Genomic DNA, 13,207 nt, shown 5'->3' on the forward strand with positions numbered 1-13,207 from the left:
GAGTTCAACTCTCACCACAATCCTATTGGAGCAGAGCCTCTGTATTTTTATTGGATTTACTGCACTCAGTACAATGCTTCATTTAAGTAAAAATCTGTCCGAGGTTAAAAGGATTTTACTTTTAAAACCAGTTTTGTCTTTCTTCTGGGACTTTCCTAAATTTTCCCTAAATACTTTGTTTCTAAATTAATATTATATTATGTTTCCTATGCAATGAATTTCAGCCTTGTCAATTTGGATTTAGTGTTGGCAGCACTTTGGATTTACTGCGGTTAAATTTGGTAAAGATATTATAAAAAATAAAAGAATAAAAGATAAAATCCCTCTCTGGACTTCACTTCTAGTGGCACCAGGCGGACGTCGGTGACTGATAGGCTGCCATGAAATTTTGTGGGTAATCTGATAATTTCTCATCTGTTTCTGAACAACAAAAACAACAATATCATCAACACTAATGCCATTCCCAGCAATCTAAACACTTATTTGTTATTCAATAAATCTGGAGAAAAATAACAAAAAGACTGGAATAGAAGAAAATACAATGAAATCTAAAACAAATTTATAATTTATAAATAAAGAAAAATAATGAATTATTAAAATAAAAATAAATGCAGAGATAAAAGTGTGTAAAAACAAACAAATAGATTAAATTGATCAGTTTGAGAAAAAGAATAAAAATAAACAAATGCCAGAAGGGGTTTGTTAAAAATTTGCAAAAACAGGCAACTACGGGTTAGGGTGCATTAAAGCTCCATGCCAGGGATCACCTGGGCCCGCGTCCTGCAGGTTTTAGATGTTTCCCTGTTCACCTGACTCAAATCAATGACTCATTAAGAAGCTAGTGCAGAGCTTGACAACAAACCTTTGAAAAACCAGGTGTTTGCAGGACACTGGCCCAAGACGTCCATTTTCAGAGAACACACAGATGCCATCGCTCGTCTTAGCAATTGGACGAGAACAACCAGAAACCATGGGGGCAGTGTTGATCGGTATAGCTGAAGTGTGACCAGCGAAAGAAACAAAGAAGAAGATTAAAGGGCCCATATTATGCAAAATTCACTTTTTAATGGTTTTGGAACAGTCATACTGGTCCCCCGCATGTGTAGGAGACCAGTAAGTGTGAAACTCTTTCAGGCGCTCTCTCTCCCCCCTGCTCCACCTCTAGGGAAGTAAGCGCTGAAATGAGCTTGTTTGAAAGCCTGTACGTTATGACGTCATAAGGGACAATAACCACTCCCCACAGAGCGATGGACCCGTCTACCGGCTCTCAAAGCCCGCCCTCTAAAAATCACCTAGCGCCCAGTGTTTTTCCCTCTTCGGCAACCCTCGTTAGCGGACATGGCTAAGCGACAGAAGCACTGTTCTGTTTGTGGCTGCATAAATGAACACGAAAACGTTTTTTTACTTCCATCCACTGAACCCACGAGGACTGAGTGGATTAATTTTATTTTTGGAGGAAATGTACCCGGAAAACTTCCAAAGGTTTTGCATGTCTGTGGCCAGCATTTCAAAGAGGACTGTTTCCACAACATGGGGGCATGGAAAGCAGGCTTCGCCAACCGTTTGAAGCTGAAGCCAGGTTCAATACCAACTGTCCGTGACACAGCTGGAGAGGTAAGAGCTGGCAGTTATTTTATCGTTTCGGCCTTATTAGTCTGATAGCTTGAAAATATATTAACCTGTCAATCACCTCATGACGGGCGATGCGATGGGCGGAGCCAACAGCTGAGCTGCTCCACCAGGGTTCCGCCCACCATAAACGGCACATTTCTGAAGCTGCTAAAAAGAGGGAGGTGAAGAGAAGCCGCTGCACTCAAACTGAGGGTCGATTTGTCCATACCATGGCGGAAATATTTCATTTAGATATTAATGAATGGTCTCAGATTGGGAATAAAGTGTATAATATGGGACCTTTAAGCTGTGATGTATTTAATGGCTGCACAGACCTCTGCTATCAACTGTGCAGCCTGTGTTTGTCTCTTTATGAGAATGTACATTATCATGACCTCCTCCACTGTTGCCACGTTTACTGTTGTCTAAAAAGAGTGTTAGAGCCAGGAGATGAACTCTGAACAACACCCTGGTGGATGTAATGCCTAACAACCAAACCAACATATTAGGACAATGATATTTGAAACGGACATACTTATTTACGTACATAAAGGGTTTGAACATTCACCATGTTTTTGCATACTATAACAAATGTTGTGCTAAACTGCATGCTAACATTTGCATTAATAAGACTGTCCCGTGTCGAAGAGTTCAGGCTAACACAACTACAGGAGATACATAATATGATGATTTACATGGTAACTAATAAGTTACAAATCAGAAACTAACTTTTAATTAGCCATGAATGATAAACTCCCAATCAAAAGCTTTTGAATAGTTATAAACTAGTTAATGATTTCTCTCACAAGAGTGACCAAACAATCTAGTGCACACTCTGCTGACTGCATCAGTAGGTGGTCTTTCAATCAAGGCCAAGACACATTTACATTTATGTTGGGATTTATCACATTTGCTTCAAATATGCATCAATCTGATCACGACCAGACAGTGCTAAATAAAGTTGTTAATGCCTGGATTGTAAGCACATTTAGATTCACTTACAGGTGGTCTGAGACATTTTTATTCTTATTGCTTAGCAGTGTGAATCTGTCCTGAGGACGCATACTGGCAGCCCTCATTGACCTGATTTGACTCAAAGCAAGCCCCAAGTTATCTTTATAACGTTTCCTTGCTCTGTGTGTGGCCACAAGTGTTCCTGACCACCTCTGAGTGTGGCACGAGGGATCAGACTTACATCCTCAATATGTCCAGTGTGTTCACACCTGTTATTCAGACTTGTGATCAGCCAGGACATATGTTAGCATCACATCTATTTATGTTGATTCAATAACAGCCAAATATGTACTAAGAAATACAGTTTTACTTATCCTCATGGTGTAGTTTGGGTTCAAAAGACTGATTTGAAAAAAAAAATTAAAAATGCCACATTTGCTTCAACCGAAAGATAAGTTATCATTGTTAGCGTTAGCAACATAGAGCTACTTACTGTTAGCAATGCCAGGTAAAGAGGATTGTTAGTATAAGTTGTGAGTTAACTATCAATCAAGTAGGACTTGCTGTGGGATGTTTCCTGTATAGAAATATTTAGGGGATTAAAAAGACCAAGACAAACCAAAAAACATCATCTATAGACAGCAGGCTGATATGAAACTGCAATCTCCTGTGACAGTCTCTAAGCCGAGATATACAGCAGAACATGAAAAGGCCTCATTGTCAAACTTATGATGCAAACACATCAACTATCAGGGGGAAGGTGCAGATTAATAATGACAGCCATAGCTGCTGTCATACTGTATAGCTGCAGGTACACTAAACTACAATGATGTTGACCCAAGCATTGAAATGGAGCTGTCTGGCAGAATTAAGTTCCACTTGTGAGAAGTGTAATAAAGGTAGTACAAGCCTGTTGTGCTTTCATCATTCAAATAAGTCTTTCCTTCTGTAGATGAAAGGACAGCATGTCTTTTAAAAGCTGAACAGTCAAATAAAAAAAGAGCATTGTGAGAAGATGTGGAGGGCTTGTTTAATTTATTTTTAGATGTTCAGTCTCTTCTGTCCTCTGTTTTGGTACAGACTGAGATATTACCAAACTGTAGCCATGACATTTTGTACAAATATATATTTAGCCTCCAGACAATGTTTTTATGAATTATTACTTTAGGATTGTACAGATTTGGCTTCCCATTCAACCTTTATTTTTATCTGCATCCAATTTCATGTTCAAATAATGATGAATTCACTTTCCCTGGCAAGTAGGAGATGAAAACTCTTGCTCATTTTGCTTTTCTGCTTAAATAATAAATTCCCATTAGCAGTTATATATTTCAGTTAACTTAATAAAGATGTCCTCTGAAAAATGGAAATGGACTGACAGTGAAGCCTGGGGCTTATGGAGCTGATATGTGGTGAAGGAATTATGATGTGGCATTTGAATGGAACAAACCAAAAACATGTCAGCTGGCTTATGTTGTGTCCTGTGGTGTGTTAACAACCTGGGTGAATTAAGCACATCATTCAAGACCAAACTGTGCCCAAAAGAAGGATAAGTACCAACTGTCTGTGGCTAAACTATAAACAAAGGGAATTAAAATATTGAGATAAAAATGCCTGTAAAGTATTTCTCTGTCAGTGTTATGGGGTAGTTGACTGAGCAGGGATTACTTTGTGCCAGTATGAACTCTCAGTGTATTGACTGTATGCCCCGTCATATGGTAATAATGTGCTTTGAGGGTTATTGAGTATACCAATCTCATAAAAAGCAATGTCTGCAGAAGAGAGAACTGGAGTTCAGTGTGACTGGGTCCCACAGCTGAAGCAGGTCAACAGAACTTGAACTGTAAGGTTGTTTTTTTTTTTTTTTAAGAACTGATGAATTGTCTACAATTATGTGAGATTTTGACCAAAGCATGTAACAGACATTTAATGAAGACCTCAGGAAATCACCTCAACTTGTGATAAAGGGCAGAATAAATCTCCCTTTAAAGGTGTAACAAATTCATTGGCAGAAAAAATTAATATATCATTAAAAACTGTTTCTGTTGGTATATAATCACTTTACTAAAATCAGTTATGTTTTTTATTCTCTTCAAATGAACCATTTATATTTACCGTGGGTCCACACACATAGCATCTGCCATATTTGTGTCTCTAAATGGACAAACAATTCTGTGTGTGAAGTGAGGACACCCTGAGCTTTAAAACTGCAGTACTGGCTTTGTCTGATAGGTGATAGAGCACCATTTGGGATAAGTTATGTCTTTAAAGAAACATAGAAGAACACAGGTACACATGTACAAAATTTTGAAATAGTTACCTGTAGTGCAGTCCTTGTGAGGCCATTGGAACCACTCACAGATGTTTATGCCTGGAGGAATCTTGGCTACTGACAGCCACCGTCTATACACAACATTCCCTGGTGTTTGAGTTAATTTCTATGCCCATCTTTACCACTAGGTGTCAGTAATTTTCACATTTAAAGTGTTTTCATCTACAACATGTTAGAGTGCTGGAAAGCTTTCAAGATGATACACATCAAAAGGATTAAAAGGAAAATGTAGAGACATAAAACATGACTTTATGACATATTATTGATGGTGCTGTTGCTGCCTGAAAGATGAAAACATCCAGTTAATCGACTGAAGGGAACTTCCCATGTGTCATTCTTTATGATGTGTGATGGCAGCACAGGGAGTATTGACCAGGACAGACTGTTTCACATTTCTAAATGAACTGTGCCTTTCACCTGATTGGTTTTCAGATCCATTATAAAGAGCTTGCAGCGATCTATGAATTAAAAAAAAGAAAAAAAATCATTTAACAATAACAAACTTATTAAAATATAGATCTTTTTCTGACAGAAATATGTTGCCAGGCTTCTAGTCAGCATAGAGGATTCATAAGCTGTTTGTCCTTGGACTATCAATCTATTGGATGCACAGAGGATTTCCAACAATATTTCCCATATTCCTCTGATTCCCATAATGTAACAGGACAGCTTAAGATGCTCATGCATACATATATTAATTATGATTATAAATTAACATTCAGGACATACACACTTTTTCTTTTTACATCTGCACATTACCAAAGTTCTCATTCAAGTTCAGTGATGTCTCACAGATACAGTACCTGGATGTTTTTTAAAGAATGTAAATATAATATCTGAGAAAGTAGTATTGATTAGAAACGAAACATGCAGCAAGGCCTCAGAAAAGTTCAATGTACACCACTGTGATAACAGCTAATCAATACCATAATGTTTGCTGTGGTTGAGCAGAGGGAAGATAAAACGTTGCACATCTACCGGAGTTCCCATTCATGTATGATTAATTATATTCCATGTTTAGTGCTATGCCCACATATTTATAAAGCATACTCTGACATTTTGAAGACATCCAAGCCCAGTATACACTGTTCATTGAGGCAGATCTGTTATTGAGGCCTTATATGCTGCCTTTTAAAACCACAAGAAAGCTGTAACATTAAAGCTTTATAATTTGTTGTTTATTTGATGTTTTGTAAAGTTTTAATCTGCAAAATAAATGTTGAACAAATGTAGCAAAGACAAAGAGGAGACAGTAAATTTTAGCAGAAGTCAAAGCTACAGTGGCCAGATTTTTATGCATGACATAATGTTGCAGCTCCCACGATGTTTGTTGCAGATTTTAAATTGTAGTGAAGCCATTAAAAAACACGACTCAAACATTTAACAGGAGTATGATAGAAGGTGGTGGAAATAAAGGAAATGCTCAATAAGGATGAAAAACAGACGACACACTGTATATATTTGTGTATATTTCCTAACAGGAGAATCTATGTGGTGGACCTATGAAGACAAAAATCATCCCTTCAGGAAAAATATTAAAAATAAAAAAAATCCCTTTAGGATTTGAGCTTGTGTGGTTGTATCAACGCATGCAGTAAGTCATAAATAAAACTCAGTGGGAGTTTTATGATGGCCATCATCAATAAGTTCAAAGTAATAAAATGAGCAACTGCAGTTTGCAAAGTAACCATGGCAACCTGGTACCAGCACACGAATGCTACAGCATGTTGTGCTGCCTGCCGGTGCTGCAAGCATATGCTTTTTTTTTTTCCTTGTTTTTTTTGCATGTTCTCTGAGGAAATGACACCTTGCCTCGAATGTTTATCTCAGCCTCAAAGCCAATGTTTAATTACTTTTCCTAATTAAAACTTAAAACAGTTTTTAACCATATATATATATATATATATATATATATGTATATATAGTTGCATACTGAAGCTGATGATGATGAAACATAATTTAGACACTATTTGATGCCAGGGGAGACAAAAGGAAAATGGTATTCATGCAATGAAAAGGTTTCTATCTCTGGTCCTGGAGGGCCACAGTCCTTAATTTAAATTAAATGGCTATCCTCAACTTCTTGTTAAAAAGTTCTGCCCAATCATGTTGACCTATTGTTGAGCCTGCAGGAAACATCCAACACCTGCAGGACAGCAGCCCATTAAGAACTGACTGTGGACACCCTTGATTTAATGACTTGGCATCTGATTAATTTTTTGTCTTCTATCTGCCTTTTGTTCATTTGCACACTTTTAGATTGGACACTAAAATATTGCAAAATTTGAACAGCAATTCCAAATTTTGCAAAAATTTTGCACAGACAAACAAAGGTTTTTGCTTTTTTCGGTAAGTAGGTGACATTTGGATTCCATTTAAGTATCAGCCGTACACACAGTTGATGCTGTTTAATTCCTGAAACAAAAACAATATCTATGCCCACCATTGACAGGTAATAACATGATTTTTTAATGCTGAAAAGGTTTATAATGCATTATCAAATATACATTCTAAAGTTTTGAAAACTTTTAGATTTTATTTGAAGAAAAGAAAAATGAGCATCAGTTTGTAAACTCTGGAGAGCAGCAGGGCTTCAGCACAGCAGCAACATGACAAAAAATGGCCAGATAGCATCAGAGGAAAAGACATGAGGCGGCTTTTTTGACTAGTCAGCCACATCCAGGTATATCAATACAAGAAACACTTTCGTTAAATAATACAACACATCTTTAAAAAGTTATAAATGAAAAGAAATGAATGAAAAATACTTGATTTAATGAAAGTTACCTTATTTGCCTTAGATGCCAAAAATTGCTATTTTTTTTATCTATTTTGCGTTTCTTCTATTGATGGAAATTAGTTTACACAACATGTTTATGCAAATCAGATTTTTTGAATAGCAAAACTTCAGACCGGAGGGAGCAGTAAAGGGTCACATGTGCTCAAACCCATCTCTTCCCTCCTTTCTCAAAGCATCTCAGCATTTTGTCAATTTTTTTTTTTCGTAAAGGAGCTGTTAGAATAAATTGAAATGTGAGGATGAATAGTAAAGAAACAATAAGCAGCCTCTTCACTGCAGAGTAATGGGCTTCTCGAATCCAAGCGAACAACTCTAGCTGCTCTTTGATTATTTGTGTTGGTACTGAAAACAGGAGAGCTCTTGACAGATGCAGCAGATAAATTATTCATTCTCACAGATGAACAGCTCATTGTGTTCTCCATTATCAAAAGAGATTAAAATATAAAATACTTGCTGCTATCACCCATCGTCCCTGCTGTTACTCATTTTCTGATTTATTCAAGCTTAGCATGACATAGTTTCCTTTTCCAATTCATGAAAATTATTTTTAACATAAATAATTTTAGAGTATTTTGCCTCAGATTTGCTACATTTACTTTCTCCAAAGACAAGGATTTTAGGCTACAAAACTGTTCAAAGATGACAATGAACTTAAATATACTGTTATAAGTACATTAATTTAACTCTTAAAGGCATAACTACAACAATCTTTCATGAAAACACTTCTAATGGCATATCTGTGATGGATAGTAACTAAGAACTGACTTGAGTACAGAGATCAGACAGACAGTATTGTTAAACCCAAACATCCAATATTTATTACAGTAAGCAAGAGTCGAGCAGTGTTAGTCACTTAGTATGACAGGGAGTATGCAAAAAGGCACAAATCACACACCAACATGTTTCCCAAAACCCAGGAGCAAAGTTAATGATTCCTGATTGGCCACAGGTGGTGAGAATAACTGGCAGGAAAATAGCTGACATAAAATGTTTGACTGGTCACTACATGACAAAGACGTCCATCACAGTGTTATATGGTGAAAGGAAAATGGGTAAAAAACTTTGAGTGAAACTGGTATCAAATGTTTAAACAAAGAAACAAACAAGCAAACCAACAAAGAAAAAAAGACAAAAAACAAACAAAAAAAAAGAAAAGAAAAGAAAAGAAAAGAAAGGTTGCATTTGAGCTGGAGGACATGTATTGTTGATTTATTTTATTTTATTTAAGTTATTTTTGGTTTTGTTGAGCTTAAAATGAAAATTATTTTAGCTTAAATTAAATTAAATTAAATTAAATTAAACTTTATTTTATTTTATTTATGCCTGCATAAACTTTGCTGTTGCTGTTCTCCCCCTCACACTTCATGGCATGTGCCAATGCTAAAGTCACATTAGTTGGAGTTTGTTTTGGTGTTTTTTCAACCTCTCCTGAACTTTCAGACTTTTGTAACCTGGTGTGTTCTCAATGAGCGGCACTTTTCAAAGAAAACAGAAAGATTCTCCTGGAAGAGTGCAAGATGTCAAAACTAAAGAAGGTACAGATATTGTATATTGTACAAAAAAAGAAGAAAAAAAAAGAAAGAAAGAAAAAAAAATCCTGAGAAGTAAAACTGAGAATTTTAAATCCATGTACTTAAATTTGTGTACGCATGCTGTAAGTCATATATGTTGCTGGAGATTCAGGACAAAGTGAATGGGCTACAAGCCAAAACACTGTGCATTGACAGGTATGCTCTGTAATGGGATGAGTGGGGAAAACAATAGCAACTGTAAAATGTCCTTGATTGCCACTTTGAGCCTGTTATGAATTGTTGTCGTTCACTGGAATATGGAGTGAGCTGCTTTTAGAAATAACCTTCCTTATTTTGTAAAGCAGACTGAATAAATCAGTGATGTGACATGTTTGTGTGAAGAAGTACAAAGCAGAGCGTGCTGTCAAACAACCAGACAAACTGCTTCAGCCTGTCACGATTTCTCACATTTGTTGCTTTTAAAGAAGCAATATCTCTGCAGAAAGTGGCTGACGTTACTCGAAGTTAAGTCTTTAATTTTTCTTTTTCCTGTTCTTCCAGGAAGGAATTTTTGACTGAATGTTTACATTTCTTTCAGAATTTATACAAATTTCCCAACATCATAATTAATTACATAACATTCAAAATAGGGACTGATATAGAGATAGTAAATTAAAAAAAGTCAGTAAATACAAATAAACTTGCAATTATAGAAAATACCCATTATATTCACCATACAGCTACATAAAACTAGGCCTGTGTTTAAAATCTATAAATCATTGATCCATTATGATATCTTAGAGCTGCACTAGTCCTTCTTTTTTCAAGTTTCCCTATTCTTTCATGGCATTTCTCCATACATCCACACTTAAAGTTGTTCCATGTAGTGTAGGAGGATAAACAAATAAAAATTAGTTTCTTATTTTTCTTCCATTTTTTTTAGTTAGCAGATACTGTTAATTTGAACTGGTATATTATAGATCAGACCTTTCATGGCTGCTACCTTGTGTGTTCCATTGATAGAAACTTGCACCCTCAAGCTGCACTAAATTTTGTTTGGTTCTTATTCACAAAATAAATCCAGTGAAAAATTAAATTAGAATAGAAATACTTTATTAATCCCTTTGGAGAGTCCTCAGGGAAATTTGGGAAGTAGAGCTTTATGGATATAAAGTTTATGATCTAAAACACTGAGGCTCATGCTTTGGGTTATTCTGTTTTTATGTTTAAATCCAAAATATTTCCAAGGCAGGGGGATAACTCGTTATGTCTTTTATATGTTTCTTATTTAATAAATCTGACTTCAGTTTGTATTTTGGGGTCAGTTCAGGTGGTTGCGGTTACTACACGTGTGGAGATCTACAAGTATCTACATTAAAAATAACCTTTAGATCTCTAAAAGTTATTCTAATCATAATGTAAAACATTGTTATTTTCCGTTCCAGATGGCAGTAATTTGATGTTTTGTTATAACGCAAGATGGTAGTGTAGTTTAAACTTGTGAAACGCCTTCCCATCGGCATCCATCTTATATCCTAGCTATACTGAGCTCTCTTCAGCCAGCAAAATTTGCATATTGTATTCTATATTTGTTATTACTGTATTAAGACATGGAAACAGAAAACACCCATATGTTGTGCCGTCCCTTTCACTCTTTCTTTTCCTCTCTTCCTCTGATAATGTCTTCTTGGGATTCTTTGTTAAATCACAGTGCACGTTCAAAAACAGCCGGTGTGTTTATATCAGTTTGCTAGCAGGTGAAGCGAAACATGCGACGTTCCAGATGAAAAAGTTGTATAGTGTGATTTCTCAGCCTCAGGATGCTGCTGGCCAATGACGGCTCCAGAAATTGTTTGGAACTTCTATGCTATGGGATCACAACATTGTTTAAAGTTGTGAATAAAAAGTTTTCAGTATCTTAAGTCATTATTGTGGTCTTTATTTCAGAATGTTAGATTTCACCCCGAGGCATGTTACAACTCACCCTGGGGTCACTTGGAACATTTCATTCCTCGTGTTTGAGATCAAGCCATACATTTTCTGTTTGTGCTGCACAGGCAATTTCCATGCCATTTATTAGCAGACACTTGAAGCTAGTTTACATAGCCGTTTGAACACACTGTGTTAAAAGAACTCGAAGTTAGAGACAGAAAATTGTTCCAACTGTCCCCGGTCTCCTCTACTTATAAGCAGGCACTGTCTACAGTTGGACGCAGACAGATGGCTGTCAGACTGAGGAGGCGAGCTAAGCTAACAGTTACTCCAAATAGGACCACAAGAGTATATTTTTGCAATTCAAAACAGCTGTAACCCTCAAAAATATCATCACTGCTTTATTGTAGGTTTTTAGGGTTATTAACTTAGTCATTACATTTCTGTTTGTGCCAGACCTACAACACATCATCATAAAGTGGCTCTGCATGATGCAGCTTGATGTATACGATTACTGATCAACCCTAAATGGTACCTCTGTTCTTATACTGTATGACTCAGTTGCATTGCCAGGGTGCATCAGTCCTATAGCTGAAAATGCACGTGACAAGGCCTAGAAATTGTCTCTAACATTTTTATACCTTATAAGCTGTTTGAGACTGAAAATGAGCAACGAATCTCATATTTTACTGTGTAATTAAAAACACTACAGACATTGCAAACTTTAATTATCAGTTCATAAAAATAATCTGATATTATGTCGCTGTAATCATATTTTACCATTGTTCTTGTAAGAAAAGGCCATGTTGGATAACATATAAATATGTGCTCTAATTCATTGTGCATGTAGGATTTCAGTTAAAACATTTGGGTTTTAGTTTTCTCTGTGGAGGACTTAGCTTGTGTTGTTTCTCCTGTCTGTTTAGACCACTGATAACAATCTCAGACAGGTTTTAAAATTAGTTTCCCAAGTGAGCCTAATCAAAGGGAAACTGCTTATGAAATTTGAAATGTAAATTAAATTAATGTAAATTTTATTAATCCCAGAGGAAAGAAAAAAAAATGTCCACATGGTTAAGCAAGTCACGGTTTCCAAAAATAATGCAATGCTTGCCAAAGAAATGAAAACCTTGGAAAGGAAACATGGAAAGCATGGTCATTTACTGTTAAATAAATGTGTGTGACAAAAAAAAAGAAAAAAAGGCATATCAGAGAAAGTCTCCATCCAGCAAGTGCATCGTATTAAAACAACAATTGTTAGAAAGTCACTGATGAGCAGCAAGCAGGTATTTAAAGCTGCTGGTGTCTCTGGAATCCCAAGAACCTCTCGATACAGGAAACTCCAGAGGCCACAGTTATGCATAAAGCTGCATTTCAGACCCCCTAAGCAACGCTCACAAAGCCAAACATTTGTAATGGGTTCCGAAATACATGAAGACTCATTTTCAAACAGTTTTATTAACTGATGAATGATGTACTACACTAGATGGATCTGGATTGTCAGTGGATAGCCACCAAGTTCCAACAAGGCTGCCACGTCAGCAAGGTGGTGGTGGAGTGATGCTTTGGGCTGGAATAATGGGGAGTGAGATGGTAGACCCCAATTAGGCTGTCCGAAGTTGCCAAAATGACCTTCTGCAGAACGCATGCAGATTCTAACTGACACTTCCTGCCATGGACCATATCTTCTGCAGTAAAATCATGCAGGACAAAGCACCATCCCATGTGGCAAAAAATAACATGGACTCTGGCTGCTAAAGGGAGAAAAACTCATGGTGTGGCTACCTTTATCCCCTGGCCTCTACCCTATGGAGAACCTACCACATGGCAATTCACTTCAGTCCTATGAGGGCCGCAATCCAGCGTTTTCCATATATCCCTGCTTCAACACATCTGACTCAAATGAATTAGTCATTGTCCAGAACTTTGATTGGCTGTTAGAGCCATTCAGTTTCAGTCATGTGGGTTGAAGGAGGGATACACGGAAAACCTGCTGGATTGTGGCCCATGTAGGACCGAATTGAATGGCCCTGACCTACAATATCCTTAAAAAGAAGATCTATGATG

Source organism: Melanotaenia boesemani, chromosome 13 (genome assembly GCF_017639745.1).
Source record: "Melanotaenia boesemani isolate fMelBoe1 chromosome 13, fMelBoe1.pri, whole genome shotgun sequence".
Taxonomy (NCBI): Eukaryota; Metazoa; Chordata; class Actinopteri; order Atheriniformes; family Melanotaeniidae; genus Melanotaenia; species Melanotaenia boesemani.